This window comes from Prinia subflava, chromosome 29 (assembly GCF_021018805.1).
Source record: "Prinia subflava isolate CZ2003 ecotype Zambia chromosome 29, Cam_Psub_1.2, whole genome shotgun sequence".
Classification (NCBI taxonomy): Eukaryota; Metazoa; Chordata; class Aves; order Passeriformes; family Cisticolidae; genus Prinia; species Prinia subflava.
This window is the reverse complement of record NC_086275.1, coordinates 1,746,567-1,773,519: the sequence shown is the minus strand read 5'-3', so window position 1 is coordinate 1,773,519 and position 26,953 is coordinate 1,746,567. Positions and strand designations below refer to the sequence as shown.

At 54.0% G+C, this 26,953-nt stretch overlaps 2 long non-coding RNA genes across 5 annotated transcripts in view; one reads left to right on the top strand and one right to left on the bottom strand.

Moving 5' to 3' along the window:
• LOC134562618 (uncharacterized) overlaps nucleotides 1-26,953 on the bottom strand; it is a 132,015-nt gene that overhangs the window by 66,048 nt on the left and 39,014 nt on the right. Inside the window, exon 1 of one of the 4 annotated variants that reach the window (XR_010083216.1) lies at nucleotides 3,344-3,773. The exons of the other annotated variants lie outside the window; for them this stretch is intronic. This is a non-coding gene — a long non-coding RNA (uncharacterized LOC134562618). Of the gene's footprint in view, nucleotides 1-3,343; nucleotides 3,774-26,953 lie in introns of those variants that run through there. 4 annotated transcript variants of the gene reach the window in all.
• LOC134562619 (uncharacterized) lies at nucleotides 465-8,349 on the top strand. Its single transcript, XR_010083220.1, has 3 exons — nucleotides 465-673; nucleotides 5,541-5,724; nucleotides 5,845-8,349. It is a non-coding gene; the product is annotated as an uncharacterized LOC134562619 (long non-coding RNA).

Below are 26,953 nucleotides of genomic sequence, written 5' to 3'. Positions count from 1 at the left end.
CAGCGGAACAAGGTCCTTGGAGCAGCGCGTTGGGATGGCAGAGCACAGCCAGGGAAAGGAGCACTCACACGTGTGTGTCACAGGTGTGTCACATGAGGGTCACATCAGTGTCGCAGGCATGTCACACGCATGTGTGACACGTGTAGCAGCACACCCGTGCTCACTTGCAGGAGGTCTGGGTTTACCAACCCCAGCCCAGCCTCAGGCTCAAACCCTCCCCAGCTTGGGATTGTCCCCACCCCGCGGTCACAGCCGGGCTCAGCCTTTACCCACGCTCAGATCCCACCAAAGCTCAGCCTTTTCCAGAGGTGGCCTCAAAAACAACAACAAAACCCAATAAAAGTTTAGAGCAGAGCTTCATGTGAGATTCCCAGAAAAACCCGAGGCAAACAAGCGCCCCCAGCCCGGCCCTGGGTTTGTTTGGGGTGTGAAGGGTTTCACCTCCGGGCAGTGAGCTGTGGCAGCAGGAAGCTGCATGGCCAAATTCCTGCCACGCTTGCAGGGATGACAGGAATCCATCCCAACAGCGATGGAAACCAAACAAAGCCCTGCACAACCACCCCGGCATCGACATGGAAGTGTTTATAACTGAGCTCCCAGAGTCCTGGTGTCCAGGAAAGCTGAGTGATTGCATCCTGACATTCCTGCTGCCACGGGACAAACGGCATGGCAGGTACAACTGGTAACAATTTTCTGAAATTACAGAAATTTCTCGTTGTTTTCTTTTTGCGTAGTTAATGGTTCTTTTGTCCTGGCTCTAGACATTTTGCTAATCAGTTTCTATCATATGGGAGCTATCAGCAGACACAGTCAAGCCTGGGGATATGTAAAACCTTTCCATTGCCTGAAGAATCCAAGGAGACCTTTGACACTTGCCAAATTCCCTTGCAAGGGAAGGGTAAGGGAATAAACTCAGAGCCAAAATCTGCAAAGTTGTTTCTTCATCAGCCTTTAAACAGAATCTTAAAAGTTTCCTCTGCTCATGTCATGTTTTTATGGGGCAGCAACAACCAAGGGACTGCCTTGCTAAGACCATTTCTTTCTACCCTCTCCAGCCTCCTAGGAAAAAACAACCCCCAAAGCCATCAAGAACCCACCCCAGCACAGTGAGGGGCCGAGGGGAGGTGGCACAGCAGCTCCACAGCCCAGCACTGCCTGTTCCCCTCTCTATTGACAGCACTGCCTGTTCCCCTTCCTACTGGCACCAATGGAACACGGAAATTGGGCACAGTGAGCCCAGGAGGTTGAAGCAGCAGGGCAGAGCCCCACTGTGCTGCAGGGCCGAGCTCTGCTGCAGGCACAGAGAGCCCCTGGCACTGCCCAAACAGGGAATCAATCCCTGGAGCCATCCCTGAGCCTGGCCTGGCCCTGCTGGGACAGGGAACAGGATCATCAATTCTCACGTGTGCATCCGAGCAAGGAGGGCCTGACAAAAACCACCCCTCTGCCCCTGCAGCTCTATCAAACCTTCTCCAAAAAGTCACTTCGAGGTCACTGTTTTTGTCCAGTATTTCAATACATTAAATGCAATTACTTCATTGTTGATTTACCTGTCATTAGAGGCATGTGTTTGAACATGATTTATTGAGTGAGTTTTGTGCCAGTTGACTTGCAATAGATTGCACAATATTCAAAAAGGCTCATTTGCTTGGCATTACATTAGAAGCAGGGTGATTGCAACACAAAGCAATGTAAATGAGTTCTGAGAGGCTCCATCATTCATGTTGTCATGTACTGAATCCTATTATTATTTATTACCATAATTGTACTGTGTTTCCTGGGGCGATAAATTAGGACTGATGGGTCCCGCTGACAGCCAAGGACTGGACTCGCTCTATATAATTTAATAGGGATACTGTTGGATCTCTGCTCGGAGGAGACTTAGGCAGGAATTTAGTAACTAAGCAAAATCCTTTCTTAAAAAAATTAAAAATAAAATAAAAGCAGTGAGGTTCCCCTCACCCCTCTTCTCCCTTGGCAGCAATTTAAGTCTTGATAAAAGCTGCAAAGGAAATGGGAGCACTCTGTCTTTCATAATAGGATTGTTAAAAAAAATCACTGCCCTGTGTCACAATCTGTTTTCTGCTCCCTGCTGACAGGCAGCCTCCCGTGCTGGGAACGCGGGGACAGCCGATGGCTTAAAGGGACAGCGGGGACAGCTCCTGGCCCGCAGCACCGCCCGGCCCCGCCGCAGGGGCGTCCCCAGGGAGGGCTCCGGGGGCCGGGCATGTCCTGCCCACGCCCCACAGGGGGCTCAAATGCCACCGGAGCCAGCTTTCCCTGAAGTCCACAGAAGGGGCTGAGGGATGTCACGTCCCTCCGAGGGGGTCCCAGAGAGTTCCAGGGGTTCACCTGCAGCTCCCCTCCCAGGGGTTCCCCTGAGCCCTCCTTCCAGGGTTCACCCAGATCTTCCCTTCCAGGGGTTCCCCTGAGCCCTCCTTCCAGGGGTTCTCCTGCATCTCCCCTCCCAGGGGTTCACTCGGATCTTCCCTTCCAGGAATTCACCTGGATCTCCCCTCCCAGGGCTCTGCACCAAAGCCCGGGGGGCTCTGCAGCTCAGACCCCGGGGATGTTTTCAGCATCGCTTTGGTACTGATGTCCCACTCTCTCACCCCTGCTCTCTCTGCTGGAACCTCATTCCCATGCCCTGGAATTCTCCAGGCCTGAAGGGCCAGGGCAGGACTCAGCCAGCACCAGAACCCCTCTGCAGAGCAAAGGCAGCACAGGGGTGGGAGCACAGCTCCAGCACCCACCACCTGCTGGAACCCAGGAGTTCCCTCCTCCTAACCTCGGCTGCTCCAGAGTGCAAAGCACAAGGATGAGGCACAAAACTCAGCTCTTATTTTATATTCAGGCACCAAAAACTCTGAGTGGGACAACTACAGGGAAAATGGGGAAAGAATGTCAGAGGTTCTGGTATTCAGATTAAAATTCAGCAACAAAATTGTTCTTTCCAAGCTTTTAAAAACCACCAATGCCCAATTTTTCTTCTACAACTCTTGTAAAGACACTCAGAGTTGCAGAACTTCAGAACTGTTGGGCTAGAACAGGTTAATGGTCCCTACAGTCCTGTATGTTGTATTTGTGAGCAACCAAATGTCCATAAATCCTCCTAGTGGACAATTTTATGGAATAATCAACACATCAGGGATATTTCCTTCTAACCTTCCCTGAGTTAGTGACTGCCTTATGTCCTGAGGCGTGAGAGCTCATTGACTGGATCCATCTCTTGTTCGAGTCAATAGTTATCTGTCAATTCAGGTCAATTCAAATGAGATTTTATCGACAGGAGAAGCTACACAAAATGTTGCCAAAGTGTGAGAAAATGACAAGGCACCCCTACCTTCCTCGAGCCATCTGTCAGCGAGAGAAACAACCTGCACTGCTTTTACAGAGAGACCAACTCGCGGCTCCATCGAACAGAAACCGCCCTTGATTTGGCTTCATCGACTTAATTGAGCCGAGCTCTGCTCAGCACAAACAAGATCCATCCCGCGCCTCGGCGGGCGCGTCAGGAGGAGCTCGGAGAGGCTGCAGAGCCGAGGTTGTGTTGAGAAGGGGGAACTGCAGCGATCCGTGCTGGCAGCGCTGCCCCGCGGCCGGCCGGGCTCCCCTGCCCCGCAGCCCCGCACACACATCAGCCCTGCCACTCACACATCAAAGGCGCCCTGCGCTCCCCCCCGGCAGCGGTGACACATTTTTGGCCCGGCACAGCACATTAACAGAGCTCGCTGTCAAACACGGGGCGCGCAGACAATGCGGGGATTGTCCGGGCAGATCACCAGGTAATGTGAGGCAAGAGCTATAAAATATCTCAGAGACACCAGCAAAAAACCACAGAGCCTGGGACTGAAGAGAGCCTTGCGGTTTGCGGAGGTTTTTGTTTGGTATAAATTCTGGAACAGACCCTGGCATGGGACTCGGCGGGGTTTCCAAACCCAGCCTGGTTTGACAGGCACATTTCCTTGAGTGGTGCAGCCTTTCCTCGTCTTCTCCAGTGTCTCCTTCCCAGCACATTCTCCCCATTCCTCATTTCATTGCTTGGAAGAGATGCCAGGCCCAGTCCAGCTGTTCTGGTGGCATCAGGGAAAGGGTTTGAACTCCCCCCGTGCAGGTACAGCGCTGCTCACTGGTGCATCTCACCAGACACCACACAGGCTCTGCTCTGCCTGGCACTGTCCATTCCAGAGGGAACCCAGGAGCCCTCTGGCTCCAGCCCCGTGGCCACTGCACGTCCATCAGTGAGGGTCACCCCGGTTAGTGACACTGAAGTGACACTGGGGACCCAGCAGAGCCTGCACACCCCATTCAGCCACCAGCCCTCCCCCTGAAGGGGCGGTTGTGCTGCTTTGGTGAACTCCTATCATCCATCCATCCCTCCATCCATCCATCCATCCCTCCATCCCTCCATCCATCCCTCCATCCATCCATCCATCCATCCATCCATCCCTCCATCCCTCCACCCATCCCTCCATCCATCCATCCCTCCATCCATCCATCCATCCATCCATCCATCCATCCATCCATCCCTCCATCCATCCCTCCATCCCTCCATCCCTCCATCCATCCCTCCATCCATCCATCCATCCATCCATCCATCCATCCATCCATCCATCCATCCATCCATCCATCCATCCCTCCATCCCTCCATCCATCCATCCATCCATCCATCCATCCATCCATCCATCCATCCATCCATCCATCCATCCATCCATCCATCCATCCATCATTTATCCCTCCATCCCTCCATCCATCCTTGCCCACCCCCAGGACCATTCCCGTGCTCCCTGCCCCAGTTCAGGATGCAGATCTCTGTCAGTTTTGTGTCCCTGTCAGTTTTGGCCGTTCCCCTCAGCCACCGGCCCCGACCTGTCCCCTTACAGCTGGAGCATTTCTCTGGCCGATGGATCCGGAGGAACATTTGTAACCATTTCCTCACAGAGGCTCTGAGGCACATCCATCTCCCCCTGCAGCACAGGCTCCCATTGCTGCGCTGTCAGCCGGAGCTGGGAGTGGGGAGAGGGTCCCCTCTGCAAATGAGGGATGAGCACGTTGTTCCTGCCTGCTCTGTAGAACACACGTCCCCAGATCTCTGTCGCTGTCACCACAGAGCCCTCTCCCCAGTCTCGCACTTGTTTAGGCTCTGATCCTTTCATTAACAATGGGGAAATGCAGGCCCTTACATCTGTTAGCAGGCATCATTCTAGACAAATACAACTTCTTATCAAATAAGCCTGCAATAAATGTTTCATGAACAGAACCCTTCAATAGAACTCCCAACACTAATTTAATGAGAAGTATCAAATGAATTTTTTTTTTTTATTCTGATATCTCCCCTGAGACAAATGATACTTTGCAGGCCTATTTTTAACAAATGAATTATTGACTTAAACTGGCACAATTAATCACAATATAATGGGATCAGGGGATGTTAGAGGCTCATTCAGCACGGCAGATGATGAGTACTGACTCTTCCAAGAAATGAGGCTCTTTAATCACTCCCAGATTAACAGCTACATGCTTTCAAATTTCAATCACAGGGAACTGCCAGTGTGGAATGAAAAGGGCCCACTCCAGCAGGAGCAAAGGAAGCAGGAGGATTTCTCACCCCATTGGAGCCCTGCTGCTCGTTATCTCAGAAAAGAGCACCCAACTCCCCTAGGGAGAGGACAGGGTCTGAATTGTGCTGCATTTCCAAGAATTCTTCCCTAAAGTCTTCATCAGGTAAGAATTTGGTTCCAGGACAGAGCTCACAACCCCTCGGGCTGTTTAACACCTACCCTGGAGGGAAAATCTTCAGAGCTTAATAGAAAAAACTCTGCTAATTAGCCCCCTCCTCACTAGGAAAACTGTTCTCTGAAGCTTTTGGATGTTCCTGCCAGAGGTGCTGCTTCACTGCCTCCCACGAGCACCAAAGGTGTTGGTGGAATTGTTTTCTCTGCCTCCAGCTTTTACCCGAGAGTGTGGAATGGTCTCCACTAGGATTTCACCACAGGAGAAGCATCCAGATGATTCTCCTGGTATAAAAACCACCTCCAAGTGCTTTGGCAGGGAGAGGTGCCAGTTTTGTGTCCCTTGAAGCTGAGGAGAGTTCCCCAGCCAGCTTTGCTGTGCCCACCACGAGGCTTCAACAGCTGCAAGTGAGGAGGGATCCCTGCAGCTCCCGTGCTCCTGAAATCACACAGGGAAGGGGGACGGCTATTTGCAATGGAAAAGCAGCGGGAAGGAGGCTGGGGAAGGTGGCAGATGCAGTGGGTTGTGCCAGACTTTCTCACAAGTCTCACTGTCTGAGAGGAGGAGCGCGGAGATGGGAAACCGAGAGGGGAGCGAGCCCTGGGTGTGCCGGAACGTGCCGAGCTCCCCAGGACTGCCCTGCTCTGCCACGGGGCAGCTCTGGCAGCCAAAACCTCCTCTCTGCTGGACCTGAGGGGGCTGTGAGCAGGGCAGGGCTGCTGGGGCACAGGCCCTGCCTTCCCTGGGCTGCAGGAAGCGCAGGGATGTTCGCAGCAGTGCCGGGCACGGTATCATCTGCTGGTTCCATTTAACAACTTCTCACAACATATGCAGTTTACATTACGCTATCCTGCACATGTAGGCTTTGGCTGGGAATATCCTCCAGAGCTGGGGATTTATGGCCATGCAAATGCTCGGGGAGGCAGGAGCAGGCCTGCCAAAGCAGGGGGAAGGAAAGGCTCCTTTGTTCCTGCTTCTGGGTCACGTTAACCCCAGCGCTGCCGAGCTGCGGCTCAGGGAGCGCCGCTGCTCCAGCCCCACGCCTCGCCCTTCCCACAGCAATTCCTCAAACACCAGCATCTCACACTCGTTTCCTTGGCTTCCGCGGGCAGCTGGAGCTGGGCCTCTGAGAAAAGATCTGCTTTCAGCCAAGCTGTCTTTTCCTTTCTCTGCAGGCCTGGCATGACAACAGGCCTGGCTCTGCCATGGCTGCCCCAGCCCTGCATCCCTGGGGAGCCTCTGGAGCTCCAGGAGTGCCCTCAGGGCAGCAGAGGAGCTGCTGTGGGCAGAACGGCACGGGATAAGAGTTTGTACCTAGTGCCCCTCTCCTTCATTCCAGGAAAAAAAAAAAACAATGGGAGAAAAGTTCAGTGTGGCATAGAAGAGGATTGAAGAGAGTCTCTCTGTCCACCCTTTCGGCACAGAATCAGGATCATGGCATGGTTTGGATTGGAAGGACCTTAAAGCTCCTCTCATCCCATGGCAGGGACAGGGCAGGGACACCTGCCCCTACCCCAGGCTGCTCCAAGCCCCTCCAGCCTGGCCTGGGACACTTCCAGGGATCCAGGGGCAGCCACAGCTTCTCTGGGCAGCCTGTGCCAGGGCCTCACCCCTCACAGGGAGGAATTCCTTCCAATATCCCATCCAAACCCTCTGTCTGTCCGTGTGAAACCTTTCCCCCTTGTCCCGTCCCTCCCGTCCCTGCTGGCAGCTCCAGGCACGACCCAGCGAGGCTGAGCCGGGCTGGCCGGGGCGATCAAACCTCAATCCCGAGGTTCCTGTGGGTTCACTGTGAGGATCATTATCCCCAGTGCCAGGTAATTAATTACCTGGGGCACAATTACCTGAGCCCTGGCTCCCCAGCTGCCCTTGCCCAGCTGCTGCCCGGGGCCGGGGCAGTTCCAGCTCTGCCTTTTCCCAGACTCAGAGGCCTGGGAGCTTCCAGCTGCTCCAAACTGCGGTGCTAAGGAAGGGAAGCAAGTCTGTGCTCCTTGGGAATGTTTGTTATTGCAACAGGCAAAAATGAAATCTCGCATTTGTGAGAAAAATATGGTTCAAATTGTTCCTGTGTGGATAGAAATGACCCACATTCCTACTTCTCTCTTAATTTTTTAATAAGCTGATTCATTCCCTGCATGACATCACTACATGTTCATACCTTTATCAAAAACATTAATAAAATATTCACTTGTATTTGTTTACCAAAAATGCCTTTTATGAAGATGAAATATTTCTAAAATCTGCTCATTTATGTTTTTCACCAAGCAATATATTAAAAAAACAAAACACAATTTGTGTTGGTGAAACTCAAAGAATTTTTGACAGCAGCAACAACAACTTGTTCTGTGAAAATCGCTTTTGAGGCGGAAAAAAAGCAATTCTTTCAGACGCCACCATTTAATATTATCTATTTTTTAAAACAGTCTTTTCTGTGTGTGCTCCTCGCTGAACGCTGCGTCCTTGGTGCCACCTGAGGCATCGGAGCACAGCAAGAAGGGAAGGCAAAGTTTTGCTACACAAACTGCAACTGCTTGTGGTGTGTTATTCACATAATTATAAATAAATATATTTATTAATATAAATAAATATATTTATAAATGTAAGCAAAAAATTGCAACTGCTTGTGGTGTGTTATTCACATAACTATAAATAAATATAGATACAAATAAATATATTTATAAATATAAGTATAAACTTGCAGTTGCTCGTGGTGTGTTATTTATGGAAATATAAATAAATATATTTATAAATATATTAAAATAATATGAATATCAATGATAATATTATAGTATTCGTGTTATAATATTAATATTAAATATAATATTAATATGAATACATTAAAAGAAATATAAATAAATATAAATATATATAAATAATGGAGCAAATGAGCAAACGAAGCCCCACTTCCCCCACACCTTGTCCTGCAGGGTGGGCTGGGGCTGGGCTGGGGCTGGGCTCGCAGCCCCTTGGCTCTGGAGGCACCCCTGGAATCCTGCAGGGACAGCAGAGCTCTCCTGGGTGACCACAGGGACAGCAGGGACAGCACAGCTCTCCTGGGTGACCCCGGGGACAGCACAGCTCTCCTGGGTGACCCCAGGGACAGCAGGGACAGCACAGCTCTCCTGGGTGACCCCAGGGACAGCAGGGACAGCACAGCTCTCCTGGGTGACCCCAGGGACAGCACAGCTCTCCTGGGTGACCCCAGGGACAGCAGAGCTCTTCTGGGTGACCCCAGGGACAGCAGGGACAGCACAGCTCTCCTGGGTGACCACAGGGACAGCACAGCTCTCCTGGGTGACAGGTGCCACCAGGCAGGACAAGGAACACAGCCTGAAACCGCAGCTGCAGGTGCTGCTCCGCGATTCCAGCACACACAGGTGAGTCCCCGGTGCCAGCAGAGAGTGACACTGCCACTGCCACTGCCGCTGCCAGCTCCCGGCTGTGGCACCGCACGGGGCACCGGGGACTCGGCTTCAGCTGCCAGCAGGTGTTTTGTGAACTCCTCCAAAAGGACAGGAGCCGCTCCTCCGCTGGCTTTGGGATGAATTAGCGCGAATTCATAATCCATAAATCCTGGTGGCGGCGGAACAGCGTCCCTCCTGTTGTTATTTATTTTGAGATTTTCACTGGGGCAATAGCTTTACGTTTGACATTTATATAGGTCACAGTGAGCTAATAGCCATCTGCCATCTGGGGACTTTTATAATGAACATTGCAGAAGACTATGAAACAATCTCTGGCATTTCCGATGCGAGCAGAAGCTGAAATAGGGTTGATCTTTACAATATGCTCTGCTGTCTCTGCTCAGGTCTGCATTAGTCATTTGCCTGGCCTCGCTACTCTCGCACACGCGCTCGCACATATGGGGAGGGTGGGTTCAGCGTTTAATACCAACAGTTAATCACCAGGCGCAGCAAAAACACCCAGTACCTTCCTGCACGGCTGCAAAAGGCCCCAGCTCACCTGAAAACTCTTCGTACACCTCAGAAATGTTGATGAGCCCCCAGCCCTCCCGCAGCACAGGCACAGGGGGCTCAGCCCCAGCGCTGGCCTGGCCGTGGGGCATCCGTGGAAATCTCTCCTGCAGGGTCACAGCCTGCCCTCGGCACAGCCCCTCCCTGCTGCCCCAGAACACACCCAGGCTGAACAGGGAGGGGTAAGAACGGGCAGAACTGCCAGGAAAACACCCCCAGACAGCAGCTGGGGCACAGCAGGCCCTGCTCCATCCCAGCCTTGGGTCAGAGAACCAAGCCTGACCATTTCCCAGGTACCAGGTGCAGCCAGGGCTGGAGGCAGCAGGGCTGGAGGCTGCAGGGGCATGGCCTGGAGCTCCTCCTGGGCAGGACAGTCCCTGCCACCCCTGCAGGTCCTGTGCTGACCCTGACAGGGGCAGGCTGGACAGCCTCTGTCCTCCTGGGCAGGACAGTCCCTGCCACCCCGCTGCTGCTGGCTGGGACACAACTCCTGCACTGCCCAGCACCTGCGGGCACCGTGCGGGGTCAGCAACTCCTGCAGAGGGGCAGGGAGAGGGGCAGGGCGGGGCAGAGAGGGGCAGAGAGGGGCAGGGCTGGGCAGGGAGAGGGGCAGAGCTGGGCAGAGAGGGGCAGGGCTGGGCAGAGAGGGGCAGGGCTGGGCAGAGAGGGGCAGGGCTGGGCAGAGCTGGGCAGAGAGGGGCAGAGAGGGGCAGGGCTGGGCAGCACTGCCCTGCTGAGCTGTGCCAGCCTCCTCCAGGAGCTGTGAGTGAGGCCAGGTGTCCCGAATTTCGGGTGGGCACTTTGAGAGCCAGGCTGTCCCCTCTCCTGTGCCCGCCCAGGGTCTGTGCTGCCCAGGGCTGTGGGAAGGGCTGGATGTGCTCAGGCACAGAATATTCCATCTCAATTAGTCACTCTCCAAAAAGCCTCCTTGGGGGCCGGGCTCCTTAATGCTGCGTGTTCCTCCTGAGCTCCCCAAGCCTCCCCAGGCCTGGGGGTAATAAATTACATTTGTCTGTGCAGCAGCAGCCTGTCCGAATCCTCCTTTCCACCACTCAGCTCATGATGAAATGCCTATTTCCTGGTGCTGAGATCTGTGAAAATTGGTCTTTCCAGCCTCCCTCCTGAGGGCTGTGCCTCAGCCAAGGGCTCCCTTTGATCAGAGGCTCTCCCTGCCTTCCCCGTGCCCTGGCACCGACGCCTGCTCCTGGGGTGTCCCTTATTTGTATTTTGTCTCCCAAGCACGGCACACAGAGCACATTTGAAATGCAATCCCCTCTCGTGGGGACGGGAACCAGGGAGTGCCTGAGCTCTGCCCAGGTTTTGACCTGGTCCTGGAAGGGCTCAGGTTACTGAAAACGCTGCGCTGGCTCCCACAGGCATCAATCTTGTGTGCTGTGACCTCTGCAGAGTTCAGCTGCTGCCACTGGGCAGAGGGACAGAGGGGCAGAGGGACAGAGGGGCAGAGGGACAGAGGGACAGAGGGACAGAGGGACAGAGGGGCAGAGGGACAGAGGGACAGAGGGACAGAGGGACAGAGGGACAGAGGGACAGAGGGACAGAGGGGCGGGCAGGCTGGAGGGTGCCCTGGCAGGTCCAGTCCAGGTTCCCTGCTCCCAGCAGCTGCTCTGCCTGTGTCCAGGCTGGTAGAGCTGTGGGCACTTCAGGGTGACATCCCCGGGCCTGGCAGCCCCTCCTGGCCCTGGCCCAGCCCTGGCAGCCCCCCAGCCCGGCCTCACCCCGTCCCTGCTCCCTGCACTCCCTCCCAGCGCTGCCTCTGATGTCAATCACACCTATTTTAATGTGTTAACTTTCTAAATCCACTTTTGTGCTCACTTAACAATGAGCTGCTTTGATCAGGGTAATACCAGCAAAACCAACAAACCCGAGCCCCTCTCGCCCCTCCCCTGCAGCAGAGCCCGCCAGGCCTCGGGCTTGTAAAACCAAAGCAATTGCAGCCTTTAATTTTATTTCCTTTCTTTTCAGGCCGCTAGGTGCTGGTTCTGATTAGGGACATTCTGAGCAGGAGTAAAGCTATTTTAAATAAAAACCATGTTGAGCTTTGGGGGAGGGGGAAAGAAAAGCACAACCTCATCAATTTAGAAGGGTCTGGCAAAGCTGATGCTGCCAGCCCAGCCCCTGAGCAGGGAAAACGCTTCTCTAGAGTGTCACTCACACCAGGTGCCAGCCACAGGAGAGAGGTGACACAGGACCTCACGGCAGGGCCAGGGGACAGCTCTGGTGCTGCTCAGTGTGAGCAGGAGCTGTGCCAGCCCCAGCCCTGCCTGTGCTTCCTGGCAGCTCCTGCCTGCCCGGGGCTCTGGGCAGCCTCAGCTCCGTGCTCATCTCTGTGTCACTCCTCATTTCTGCCTCTCTGTGTTTGTGCTGTCCCTCTGACCCCGGGTCCTGCACCCCTGGGTGCCAGCACCGGGTCACAGCTGAGCTGCTCCTGCTGGCACCTCTCGGGTCAGGGCTCACTGACTGAAGGGGACAAGGAGACAAAAGCAGGAGCTTGTTCCTGGGAAGAGTTCATGGACGTGGCCTGACTGAGAGAGTGCTGAAACCAGCACACACTGCTGGGAACGCACCAAGACGCCTCACGTGGGGCTCTTTTTATTCATTATCTCAACCCTGGTAGAGGCAGAGTGAAATGGCTGTATTGGGACTAAGACTGAAGAGTCTCTGCCTCTGGCTCAACCAGTTTCAGGCTTTTCCCTCTTGGAATTTTTAGTGTGACGCAATTTCATTAAGCAGAGCTTAATGACAGACTGTGGCAGCTCCACAAATGGGGAGTTTCCAGGTGCCGGGAGTGACTCTGATGTTTCTGCAAAACCTCCAGCAGACATCAGAGCACTTCCAACAAAACCTTTTCCCTTCCTTCCCTGATCCTGGTTTCTGTTGGAATCAGCGTTCCCACTGCTCCCTCTGTGCCAGACACAGATGGCCTGGCAGCACCTCCGGGGAGCTCTGTGGGGCTGAAACCCCTCCCCAGGGCCTGAGGGTGGGTCCTGGAGCACCAGGAGCACCAGGAGCACCAGGAGCACCAGGAGCACCAGGAGCACCAGGAGCACCAGGAGCTCAGTGCCCTGTGCCACCAGGCCAGCAGTCGCTGTGCCACCAGGAGCAGCAGTGACCAGGGCCAGCACTCCCTGTGCCACCAGGCCAGCAGTGCCCTGTGCCACCAGGCCAGCAGTTCCTGTGCCACCAGTGCCCTGTGCCACCAGGACCAGCAGTGACCAGGGCCAGCAGTGCCCTGTGCCACCAGGGCCAGCACCCCTCCCTGGCAGGCGGCACCGCGGTGACAGCTGCGAGTGCCGATGAGTGAATAACCTAATCGAGCCATTAAAAGAAACAGAAGCCCTCTGCCCTGTTTGATTTCTCTCTATAATGATGTAAAGTGCACTTTAATGGAGTCAAAGTGGTCCTGGGCCATTCTTGTTAAGGCCGTTTGATGCAGTGCTATTGAGTCCCAGTGCTCGCCTTCATTACCTCCCTCCTGCATTGTACTCCAGACTTCCCCACAGCCTCTCTGCTGCCACAGCCCCTTGCCTGCATTTTGTCTACATAAATTAGACCTTGTGCAGCATATTGGCCTGTCAGGGGACTAGGAAGAAACTGTATATTGTTTCTGGCATTCCCGGGCCCTTCTGCCCCTGACATCTGCTGTGTTTGTGACAGGGAATACATTCCTGACTCATTATCCGGGCAAGCGGAATCCCTCCCTGACAGCACCATTAATCAGAATCAAGCAGTCCGGCAAATAAAAAAAAAAAAAGGAGAGAGAAGAAGAAAAAGAAAGCAAGCAAAGAAAAGAGACAGTTCCTAACTTTCACTTCTGTGTCATTCCGGTGTCTGGACAAGTAGCAATCCATCTTGCTGAGTGACAGCTCTGATGGATGGCATTATTTATGCTTTTGTGTATTAAAAGACAGTTCTGGCACTGCCTTGTCACTCACCAGAGATTTGAAAAAAGTTGAAATTTAATTTGAAGGAAAAGAGGGCAAAGATCAGAGGATTCTGGCTGGGGAGTTGTGCCCGGGAGGGACAGAGCCTGCAGTGGGAGGGGACATCACAGAGGTGTGGGGACAGCGCAGACAAGGGACTGCCCTGGCAGGTACAGGGGTCTCTGTTCTCAGGGTGGGTGGGGATCTCCGGGGCCCAGGGGTCTGTGTTGACACAAACAGGTTTGATGTTCCTTGGAGGGATCCTCACTGGGGGGTGAGACGGGCATATGCTTAATTTTCTGTCCCTAATTTGTGAGTGTTTGTGTACACAAATGTGATTAGATCTGCACATATGTATGGGTGTCTGCAGCAGGGGGGCTTCCCGTGCACATGTGTATTTACACAAATTAATTTCAAATACGGCCTTTTTGTCCCAGCACACACATCTTCAGTACAAAACACTTCCCTAAGTATCCACACACACACGAGGGCTGTCACGTGGGCACCTCCCAGGTGAAAAATACACCCACATTTCTCATTTCTCCCTCTCAAGGAATGTTTGCTGACACTGTTTGTCAGTCAGTTTGAGCGCAGACCAAGGACAATGTTCCTGGGGAGCTCCTGACCCATTCCTGAGAATCACCAGGAGTGCACATGCACACCTTTGTTTACCTGAGCAGGTGCTGAGCCCCCCGTGTCTGTACCCCTGTCCCACATCCTGTGTGAGCCCCACAGCATGGCCAGGGTGCCTGGGGCACGCCAGGACACCTGCAGGTCACACTCAGGAACAAACAGGTGAGTCCCAGATTGCTGATTCCCTGTGTTAATGCTCCACGCTCAGAGTGAGAGGGAAGATTTACCTCATCTGGGGACCGTGGTTAATTTAGCAAAGGGCATTGTGTGAGTAGGGCATCTCAAATTCAGGTGTCAGCATTAATTAATGGCATTTCCAGCCCTGAACAACCCATGGTTTTGACCTGAGAAAACACAAAACAACCAGAAACCGCGTTCCTGTTATTTATCACTTTTGTTGGAGATGACCCATCTCTTGGCTATTGGGACAAACATCTGCTGTGGAATCCATTAGCCAGCAACGAGCATTTGTTCCTAATTAATACAAATTTGTTTCCTTCCCCAGTCCCAGCAGGTCCCAAGTCCCCTCTCCTGGGCTATTGGCAGCGGCAGCATCACCCAGCCACACGTCCAGACCCTGGGAGCAGCTCTGGAGTCTGCAAAGCCAGGGAAAAACCAGAACCGCAAACCCAGGGAACACCCAGAACTGCAAACCCAGGGAAAACCCAGCACTGCAAACCCAGCACTGCAAACCCAGCACTGCAAACCCAGGGAAAATCCAGCACTGCAAACCCAGGGAAAACCCAGAACTGCAAACCCAGAACTGCAAACCCAGAACTGCAAACCCAGGGAAAACCCAGCACTGCAAACCCAGGGAAAACCCAGCACTGCAAACCCAGGGAAAACCCAGAACTGCAAACCCAGGGAAAACCCAGCACTGCAAACCCAGGGAAAACCCAGCACTGCAAACCCAGCACTGCAAACCCAGGGAAAACCCAGAACTGCAAACCCAGAACTGCAAACCCAGGGAAAACCCAGAACTGCAAACCAGAACTGCAAACCCAGGGAAAACCCAGAACTGCAAACCAGAACTGCAAACCCAGAACTGCAAACCCAGGGAAAACCCAGAACTGCAAACCCAGCACTGCAAACCCAGAACTGCAAACCCAGCACTGCAAACCCAGGGAAAAACCAGCACTGCAAACCAGAGCTCCAGCAGTGGCGCTGATGTGCAGGCCCAGCTGGATGGTTACCACAGAACCTCAGAATTCTGTGATTCTGTGATTCTGTGAGCTCCAGGGGGGACGTGCAGGCCCAGCTGGATCATTACCAGCATCCTCCTGCACTCCTTCTCCTTCCTGGGGATCCTGGATCTCCCCGGCTGCTGGGGTTTGTCAGTGTTTAGGAATAACTCCATTCCTGGAGTGAGCAGGATGGACACTCAGGGAATGCTGGCACCCAGAGCACCCCCAAACCCCCAGCCCCCAGCCCAGGGTGCTGCTCTGTGCAGAACGAGGGGCTCTCTCTGCCTTCGTCTGGAAAGGTTCCCTGCCAGGATGACATCACAGCAATCCCAGGCAATGAGCTGTCCCTTCAGGGTGTGAAGCTGTGGAATAAACCTTATTCTTTCAAGATCCAGAGCTTAAATTTCAAAGTGAGATGTGTGTGTAATCCCCTCAGGCTGCTTTGAAAGCCCAGCCGGTGTTTGCAGAAGGAACTGGTCATTTTTCTACTCGAGGCCTCAGCAAGGCAGAGCCTGGGGATTGGCTTTTTTCAAATGTTGATACCACGAAATTGCAGCTGGCTGGGAGGCTGCAGTTAGTGCAGAAACATGTGCAGGGGTCTCTGTTTGCTGGCTCCAGAGGGAGAAGTGGGGCTGGTCAGCGACTGCTCCAGGAGGAAACACAATAATCATCACTCAGAGCCAGCACAGCAGAGAGCAGAGCCTGTCTTATCCGTCAGTCCTGCTTTATCCCTCATCTGGGACTGTCCTGGGAAATGGAGACATCCCAGGCCAGACCTCAGCCGGGGCAAACAGAGCAAATGCTGGTGGCTGTACTGAGGACAATTCCTACCTGCTAAAGATCTGCCCCTTGATCTCCCAAGCCAAAGGAACAGAAGCTCCTGCCTTTGCAGCGGGGTGGTTGGAATGTTTAATTCGATTCTGTCGTCTGTCAGAACAGCAGGCAGAGGGGAGGAATGTACTGGTGTCATATGGAAACCACGGCTCGATGACGGACAAAATTAAATCCTTGCATTTGGACATAAACCATGGTAACACAAAATATGCAGCGAGTCAGGCTTGCTTTTCAGTGCTGGAAACACAAGGCCCCACTTGGCAGGCTGAGGAGGGGATATTAGTCACATTTAGACATGGTTTTCTTTGTTGTATTGAAGGATAAATAATTATGTGCTGAGATATTCCAGACTCATGTTAACACTGCTCTGTGTGAACCACAGCGGAGGACGCTGTGAGAACGGGAAGGACTGAAGCTCCTTTCGCCTACAAACTCTCTGGGAATTCTGGAAAAGTTCTGTGATTTCCTTCTAGAAAACAACCCCAGTGTTTGCTCACAATACACAGAATCACGGAGTTGTTTAGGTGGAGAAAACCCCTGAATTACTGAGTGCAGCCCTTACCCAGCACTGCCGAGCCCACCACCAGAATGGGACGTGCTGATCTCCGTAAATCAAACCCTCCAAGCGTTTTCTGGCCTGACATTCCTGAGTTAGCACGGATCAGGGTATCCGTGTCACCCTGCAGGGTCAGATCTGTGCTCCTGCTCCAGCTGCTGGGCCCCCCACGCCCCTGGGCCCCCCACGCCCCTGAGCCCCCCACGCCCCTGGGCCCCACACGCCCCTGGGACCCCCACGTCCCTGAGCCCCCAGGCCAGCTCTGCCTCACAGACAGAGATTTTGGAGGAAGTCTCGTCATGATGTGCGAGCACTTCTTACTTGATTGAAAGAAATGTCTGTGCAGAACAACAGACAGATCTGATTTGTCACAACCCTCTCCTTTCTCAGTGCAAGGACTGTGACAGGGATTTATTGAGTCCCCGAGTGTGCTCAGCACTCACAGTGACACTCAGCAAATCCAAGTTCTGCCTCACTTCCCCCAGGGCTGCTCCTGCCTTCTGCTTTAGGTGGAACCCCAGTGTGAGAACTGCCTGTGCTGGAGGATCCAAGGAGTCCCAGCCCAGTCCCACTGCCACACTCCTTTTTTTATATTCACCCTGTGCATCCTCATGCCACAGGAACTGCTCTGGTTCTGGTTTGGGTTTTGACCATCCCTCTTCTCCCTCCCCAGCATCCCCGCCCCAGCTGCTGCTCCCAACGTGATTTATGAGCTCTTGCACAGTGAAATCTGCATTTCTGCTGCCTGCCAGCACTAATGGGGCATGCAGAGATCTGACAATATTGACTGATCTTAGCCCCTCATGTTTCTCTTTCCTGACTAGCCTCCTCTGCTGCCAAAAGAATTTTAAAAGAAAAAAGTGGAAGGTGAAAGGCAGAATTCACTGAAGAAGACCTGGAACAGCCTTTTTCTGGAAGAAAAGCTGCTCTGGTTCCTGCCTGCGGGGTCTGAGCTCTGGTCTGCACCACCCCCAGGGGCTGCTGCCCCTCCTGCACTCCCGGTGCAGAATGGACCCTGAACTCCCTGCCTGGAGAGGGGACAGCAGTGTCACCCAGCAGTGTCACCCAGCAGTGTCACCCAGCAGTGTCACCCAGCAGGGTGAGTGTCCCTGGGATGGGGCTCAGCTGCCCAGGCACCACGTGGGGCTGCATTTCACATCTCCCTGACTCTCTGCTCCAGGGCTTTGCTCATTAACAGGGCTCTGATTCTGTGATTGGAGCCCCTGGTAAGTGGTTCCTTCGGCACAGATCCAGCAAAGCACTTAGGCAAATTCAGGAATTTATGTCCCATTGACTTCTGTGCGAGTATTTATGTGCTCCAAGCCGTGAGTGCCTTAAATGCATTTCCAGATTGGGCCCTGCGCTCACCAGGCTTTCTGCAGCCTCGTAAAGCCCAGGCTCCCAGCACCCAGGAGCTCCCCTCTCCCCTCACCCCCCAGCAGCGCAGAATGCAACTGCACAAAATGCTCTTAAACGACAGAAAAGTTTCGGTTCTGAACTTCTAATAATTCTGGAGAGCAGCTGAGTTTTGACACATTAAAAGAAACAAAAAATAAAAGCACAAAAGTGATGGCTGCCAACTGAGTTTGTGCCTCTGGGAGCCCCTCCTCTGGCCAGCAAGGCAAAACTGCCTCCCACATCCCATTAAGGTGGATGAGGTGAGTAGTTGGGAGCATCTTTGCGTTAACCAATTATTTTTCAGAAGTGCTAATTTCGTTTCTTCCAGGCTGCGGGCACCCCGGAGTACAGGGACGTGCTGCTGTCACCCCGGTGTGATTCCTGCTCTGCCCTTCCCTTCTGCAGCTGCAGCACAACACATCCTTAAACCCATCAAATATCCCAAACCCCAAAGCGACACCCTGCAGAAAATGATTTACAGGCAGCTCGAGCTGCTCTTAATAGAAGTGGTCATTTCATCAAACTAAAAGCAGCGGTGATTTATTTTTAATTATAATTACTCTTTCAGTGCAGGAAATGGAGCAGTGAGCAGGGTTTGCATTTCCTGCCCTGTTTGTCCTGGCCCTGCACACAAGCTGCATGCAGGGTGCAAGATCTGCATGATTCCCTGGTTGCATTTCTGGCAATCCCGCATTAAATGTGCTCCAGGCTGTGTCTGTGACTGGAATAAACAGGACTGTGGGTTTGTCTTGGTGCTTTTGCCCTCCCTGACACCAACCAGGACCCAGCAGCACAGTTTAGAACACCCCAAACTTTTCTCCAGCTTCTATCCACGCTGCTCTTCTGAGCCTGAACTGCCAGGGATTGCGAGGGGTGAGGATGCAATAAACTCCCAGGGAAAGCTGCCTTCAGGAAGACATGTGCACAGAAAAATCTTTCGGTATTTTGGGGGTTGGGGTTTGTCTCTGCTTTCCTCCAAGCCAGGCCTTTGAGGAACGATGGACTCTGCTCCTGGAGCTGCAGGAACCCCCAGGCTGTGGCCGTGGCCCAGCTCCTCCAGCAGAGGGACAGCCACAGGTCCTGCTCTGCTCTCCAAGGGGAGCTCAAATCCCACCCGGGAGGAGCTGAGGGCAGGAGGAGCTGCCAGGCTGCTGCTCCCTGCCTGCACTGCTGCAGTCCTGAATTGCAGTCCTGCAGTCCTGGCTTGTCCTGAATCACAGACAGAAAGCTGCAAACCCAACATCCCAGATCTGCCTTTTACAGAGCTGCAGAGGTGGGAGCTCCAGTGGGAGCCTCCAGAAGGGACCAGTCCAGACCTCCCTGGGGTTTCCACCTCTGGGTGAAGCCCTGCCTGTCCCAGGCCACCCCTTCCCACCTTCCCTGAGCACGTGTTTGGTTTTCTGGCTGTGAAATACCAAAAAAAAGCTCAAAGCTGAGCCAGGAGATGAGGCCCGAGGGGTGCAGAGTGAAGCACTCAATGCTGGATGGAGCACAGGGATTAAACACGCGCTGACGTCTGGAGTGCGATCCCCAGGGGCCATGGAATGTTCCCAGAGCTGAGAGGATGCTCAGCCAGCCCTGCTTTCATCACCCCTGTCCATCAGCACCCAGCCAACAGCTCCACAGCCCCGCCGAGACCAGGTTTTACAGAGATCAGGCAAGTACAAAAGTGATTGCAAATGTTCTAATCTCATTAATCTGCTTCTTCTCCCCAAAGATGTTCAAAGCTCAGGCCAGATCCTCAGCTGGCAAGTGAAGTAGGAAAGCACTTAAATAAGACCTTAAATTTAAGCTCATGTTTGAATTCTATTTACCACAAAGTTCATTTGAAGATAAATTCATGCTAAAACAATATTTCTAAGCAAAAAATCCCTCACTTGAGCCAAAGCCTTTGCAATATAAACAGAGCTAATCTGTTCTAGATGAGGATTTTCTGCTTTGGGGCTTCTTTCCCACTCTCCCGAGCCCCTTTCAACCAGCAAAGGGAACAGAATTTGGGGCTTTGGTGCCTTGTCTCAGCAAACCAGTTCTACTTGGATTTTGCATATTCAAGTAACTGCTGGAGAAATCCCATTGAACCAGTTTGTCACCAGGATGTAACACAGGCAAAACAAAAATGGCTGTAATAATTAATTAACCAAAATCTAGTGCACTGGATTACAGCCTCAAAAGACCTGTGTTCCTGACCCTTTTTTCTTTCCCTGCAATCACTTGGGAATTGCAAGCACTGCTGTGGTTTAGGGTGTTCTGAGGATTACTACATCCAGGTAAAAATTAATGTGTCTGGGTAAAAATTAATGTGTCCGGGTAAAAATTAAGGCAAAAATTAAGGTAAAAAAAATAATGCATCCAGGAAAACCAGGCAGTGTAAATCTGTATGATGTCACCACCTCCAGACACCCCAATTAAAGCTTTGCTCTTTTCTAAGTTATTATCACGGGCTCCTCATCTGAGAGGCGGAATTGAAGCCTCCAAAGCTGGGAGAAGATTCCTGACTCCGGGCACATTCCCGGTGGGATGGGAGCGTCCTACACACACAGTGGAGCCCTGCGAGCAGGGAAGGGCAGCACGGGGTGGGCACGGGCAGGGGCACTGCTCGGACACTGCTCTGGGGTTACACCAGCCCTGCCCGGGCATGGACAGGGCACTGCTCGGACACTGCCCTGGGGTTACACCAGCTGTACCCGGGCACTGCTCACACACTGCTCTGGGGTTACACCAGCTGTACCCGGGCACTGCTCACACACTGCTCTGGGGTTACACCAGCCCTGCCTGGGCACTGCTCACACACTGCTCTGGGGTTACACCAGCCCTGCCTGGGCACTGCTCACACACTGCTCTGGGGTTACACCAGCTGTACCCAGGCACTGCTCACACACTGCTCTGGGGTTACACCAGCTGTACCCGGGCACTGCTCACACACTGCTCTGGGGTTACACCAGCTGTACCCGGGCACTGCTCACACACTGCTCTGGGGTTACACCAGCTGTACCCGGGCACTGCTCACACACTGCTCTGGGGTTACACCAGCCCTACCTGGGCACAGACAGGGTCAGTGTTGCTCTGGGGTTACACCAGCCCTGCCCGGGCACTCTGCCCTCCCCGCCATGGTCACAGCCTGGCCCGGATGTCCCCAAGCCCCCCGGGTGTGACCGGCCAGCCCCTGGTTTGTCCCTGCTGTGTCACAGCCCCTGGTTTGTCTGTGCTATGTCACAGCCCCTGGTCTGTCCCTGCTGTCACAGCCCCCGGGCATGGGTGGGGCCGGAGGTGGCGGGAGCTCCGTTAGGGCCACGCCTGGGGCTGGCAGAGGGAACAGCAGCGTTGTAATGGGACAGTGGCAGTGGGGCAATGGGACAGTGGCAGGGGGGCAATGGGACAGTGGCAGGGGGGCAATGGGACAGAGGCAGGGGGATAATGGGACAGAGGCAGGGGGATAATGGGACAGAGGCAGGGGGGCAATGGGACAGTGGCAGTGGGGCAATGGGACAGTGGCAGTGGGGCAATGGGACAGCAGAGTGGGGCAATGGGACAGAGGCAGTGGGGTAATGGGACAGAGGCAGGGGGGCAATGGGACAGAGGCAGGGGGGCAATGGGACAGTGGCAGGGGGGCAATGGGACAGAGGCAGGGGGATAATGGGACAGAGGCAGGGGGATAATGGGACAGCAGCGCTGGGCCCGCGGAGGAGGCAGAGGGTAAGGAGACGTTAATGTGTGCAGTCAGCTCCCATCTTGCACTCCGCGAGTGTGCTGGTATGAGTGGTTCTGACACCCTGAACATAAACCAGATGGCCCCTTTCTTACGCCATATCATGCAAAGAGAGATTTGAATTAATTCATGTAGAAATCATGACAATTCTGTTGCTGTTGGAACTCAGTATAGCGGACAGGGTGGCAGGAGATTATGCTGAATTTTTAGCTTATAAAATACTAGTGACAGATGTCACTGCCTGTTCTCCTTTGTTGTTTTTTGTCCTTTCTCCATCCCCTATGGCCCTCCTGCCCTTCTCCAGGGCTTTACCTCTGCTGGGCTGCGTGGCTTAAAAACTTATTTAAATACACTTTTGCGCAGAACTTTACACACCATGAGTAAAGAGAGATCCACCAACCCCAGAAGTGTGTGCCTGGAACACAGACACGCTGGGGAAAAGGAGATTTCATTTTTTCAGCGAACTCCACCTCCAGCCCTTTTGAAATCCCATCCCCGATCAATAACGTTTTCCTGGGGATCGATGGCCCGTGCAGGCAGCAGCGCCCTCCTGGCGTTTGCATCCCGGGCAGCGAGAGCTGGCGGGAGGCAGGAATCTCCCCGTGCCCGGTGTCAGCAGAGGCTGTCGGGCCCCAATCGCTGCCTCCTGAGGATGCCCAGGGCTTTTCCCACCTCCCGCGGGGCTGGCGGCGCTGCCGGGCTCCGCGGAGCCCCCGGCGGGAGCAGCCTCTCCTCCCACCGGGAACCTTCTCCTCCATCCCCCTCCGAACCCGAATGAACACTTCTTTCAGTAATGGGTTTTTTCCACCTGGTTGAGCTGATGAAAGGTTTATGAGTCGACATTCAGTGCGAGGAGAACAAAGCGAGCGCGGGCTGTGCGTGCGGGGGTGGGGACGGGCGCGACAGAGCTGCTGAAAACTTTATTACAAACCGGGAGGTGCTGGGAGCCGTAAATCAGGCGGGTGCTCCCTGAGAACCCCCGGGAAGCTGCCACGACACGACAGAGGAGGCGACACAAGGATGGGCACCAGGGAGTTGCTCTGGGCCGCTGGGATGAAGGAGAGGAAAGAGGAGGAGGAGGAAGAGCATCCATCTCTCACTTGATCCCACTTCCCTGTGCCAGACAGGGAGGTCCAGAATCCCCAGCTCAAATCCCAGAAAGGTTTGGGTTGACAGGGACCTTGAATGCCACCCAGTGCCACCCCTGCCGTGGGCAGGGACACCTTCCACAAACCCAGGCCCAGCCTGGCCTGGAAACCTGAGCCACGAGCGGAGCAGCTCCAAAGGAGTTTCCAGAGGCAGGAGCTGCTGTGCAGGGCCCAGCTCAGGGGAAAAACCAGCTCCAGGCAAGAAGCTGCCCCTCGGACAGCTGCCCACGCTGCACCTCCGTGCCCTGTCCCGGTGCCACCCGGGCAGCTCAGGTTCCCCCTTTACCGACACAGCCGGGCGGCAGCTTGCTGGGAGTGTTTGAAACACCGAGCCCCAAACAAACAAACAAACAAACGGCTTTCAGCTGGTATTTGTTAGGAAACCAGCGTTAACAGGCTCACAGTTATGGAAAGCACCTTTAGCAACACGAGCGCAATGATTTTTACTTTGCATTCCGGAGAAGGGGAGAGAGAGCGGAGCTGCCACCAGCTGAGCCTGAGCAGGCGGTGCTTTGTCACAGCGGCTCCCGGGGAAGGCTCCGGGCTCAGGCACTGCCACCACCACCGCTGTCCCCAGACCAGCCCGGCTGTCCCCAGACCAGCCTGGCTGTCCCCAAACAGCCCGGCTGACCCAGGGAACGGGAGCGCCTCCCTGCCCCATGCGGGGAGAGCAGCATCCTCCGCTCTGCTGCCCCGCCGGGAGCGCTCCGGCTCCTGCAGCCCCTTCCAGCAGCAGCCTCGGTTCTGCTCTAATTTAGCCAGGTAATTAGCAGTGTCTGACCGAGCTGAGCGGTTCCCGGGGCAGCAGCAGCGCTCTCCTGGTGCCGTGCCGGGATGAGGAGCGGGTCCCACCCAGAACCCCGCAAAGGCAAACGCGTTTCTATTTTAGACTCTGATCCAAGGCCACCGCCTGCCTTTCCGAGTGCGGATGTCCTGGAAATGTCACGGCAGAGCAGTGTGCTCAAGAGATTAGAGCCGTTCCAGCTCGCAAATGACAGAGGACAGTCACAGATGTTACTGTAGCCACGGGGTCAGATGCAGTTGCTCAGGCTTAACTTGTTGAATTGCATTAAAAAAAAACCAAAAAAGAAAGAAAAAGAGGCAAATGCTGAAAGCCTCTGTGCAGCTGTGACTTTGCTCAGGGTTTATCCCAGCTAAATAAATCTCCTTTCCCCCATAACAACCAGTAGTCCTTATAAGCCATGGAGAGATGAGTTTAAACAACTGAATTCCCGGGCCAAACTATGCTGAACATTTGCAGTCTTGTGTGTGTGGAGCAGTGGAAGGGTGAGCAGCTGCTGTGCAGGGATCAGAGGGTGGCAGCGAGGCTCACAGAACCCCTGCCCCGGCAGCAGTGACATTTCCAGAGCAGGCTCACACCACGGGATGCTGCCACCTTTATGTGCCTCATTGGAGAGCTGCTGATTTGCAGATACTGAGATCCGAGCAGCTTTGACGTCTTTACAGAACCAGGTGCTTTTAAGACGCACCTTTAAAATGAAAATCCGTTTTAAATCACCGCTGAGAGTCTTGGCTGGTGTGTAATTGTGCTTCTGGGCACTGGCTCTGAGGAGCAGCCCAAGCCCTGGCCTAGATCAGCAGGCAGTGACACGCATCCCTCACGCTAATGGGCTGCTCCTGGTTGTGCTGGGGAGAGGCACAGGGAAGGGCAAAGGAGCTGAGATGTACTGAAAAAAAACCCAAATAAAAATCAGGTGTGACTGCGGCTCCAGCCCAGCGCTCGGTGTTTATCATTTGCTCCTTCTCTGGGCTTGCAGCTGCTCTGCACTTCTGAGCAGGTCTGGGGCTCTGCAGAAAGCAGAGACAAGCCAGAATCTGTGACCGGCCCCAAATTCACGGGGTTTGAGCAAATCCTGCCCAGGCAGGGGGAACCGGGGCCAGGCAGGGTCTGCTGGGGCCTGAGCAAAGCCAGGCACAGGAAGAGACACAAATCACCTGGACATGGGAACTCTTCTGAGCAAAGCCTGAATCGAGCACAAGAGCCAAGCACGGCTCTACCAAGACAAGCCCAGACCCGGAGCTGGGCCCTGGGCCTGTGCTGGTGCTGCTTTCATCCTGCCCTGGCCTGGCTTCCAGGGATGACTTTGTTCTGTCAGATGTGGCTGCTAATTACGAGCCCTCCAAGTGCCATTAGTGGTTTAACTGGAGGGAAATTGAGCCGTATAAATAGCACCACTTCACCATCCTCTGTTTATATTAAGCTGGATTTCCCTTTTGATATTTATTGAGGGAGACGTGGATTTGTTTGAAGATTCAGCTCAACTTGTTAAGATTTTACTGGAGGAAGGAATTCAGCCACTGGAATTGCCACGGGCAGCACGGGAGCAGCTTGGGGAGGGAAGGGGCAGCGAGCAGGGCTGGGGCAGAGCTGCCTCCACACAGGCACTGCAGGAGGGTCACACACAGGAAATTTGGGGTGTACAGAGCCATAAAGGAAGGGCAATAACCCCTCATTGTTCTACACCTTCCATCCTGAGGGCTGGCAGTTTCCAGCTCAGCACTGGGCCTGGGCTTGAGTTTTGTCCTGCAGGGCTGAAATATCATTTCAGTCTTAAGCTGGTTAAGAAATTACAGTTTGGAGAATAGGGTCAAAGAAAAACCCCACTGAAAAACTGCATGAAGAAAATTACGTTTGAAAAAGTCCCTTTTTTGATATTCTTAGATGGAAAGACGGGTGTCCTGTGAGAACTCAGACAAACTGAATTTATCAGGCACAGCCTCGAGGATGAAAAGGGAGAGGCCAAGGACACGAGACACTGCAGAGGATGCAAAGACAAGGACAATACTGGGCAATTCCCCAACAGAGAACGCCTCAGGCTGATCCAAGGTGGGATCAGTTCTCTGCAGTGACAAAATCCCAGGTCTTAAGAGCTTACCCAGATGGGAACCCCAGAGCCAAGTGCCTGATCTCCAGCAGCTCTCTGGGAAACACTGAGTGCTGAGTTGGGTCTGGAAGTGCAACAGTGGGGAGCAGGAATCACTTCCCACGGGATTTGGATCAGGGCAAGCTGCCCCAGAACCTGCTGGCTCCCAGAGCAGCTCAAGAGCAGAGAAGTGCTGAGCAGGGAACTGCCCGAGGTTCTCAACACGAGCTGTGAGCTCCAGAGCACTGGTGAGGCTGTGAAGGAAACCCTGCCCTCAGCCTTGCCCTCAGCCAGGCACTGCCCTGTCCCACGGGGATGGAGTTTGGAGACACCTGTGTGTCACCAAATCCAGCAGGAATTGCACATGCCCCATCCCGGCTCAGGGGATGTGGATTCAGGAGGACTGAGCTCCTCTGGCTGATGTGGAGTCAGAAGGACTGAGCTCCTCTGGCTTTGCTTCAGGCTCTGCAGCCACACCAGAGAACCCTTTTCCTGTGGGGACAGCTGTTGGCACAGCAGCCCATCCTCCAGGCAGTGCTGGGTGGAAAGGAGCAGAAAAAAGGGCTAAAAACGAGTCCCTCCTGCTTGCTGTCCACTTTCACTGGTAACTCGCTTGGCTGTCCCACACCACACGTTATAAAAAACGAGACTTGATTATTTCTAACCCTCACAAGCAGGGGGAGGTTGCACCAGGGGCTGGGGAAGGCAGAGCTGCAGTTTAATAGAAAGCAGCAGCCAGGGAGGAGCAGCAGCACCCCGTCAGATGCTCCTGCAGAGCTCCGGCCCGGCCCCATCGCTCCCTCCTGGCCCAGCCCCATCGCTCCCTCCCGGGCCAGCCCCATCGCTCCCTCCTGGCCCAGCCCCATCGCTCCCTCCCGGGCCAGCCCCATCGCTCCCTCCTGGCCCAGCCCCATCGCTCCCTCCCGGCCCCAGCCCCATCGCTCCCTCCTGGCCCAGCCCC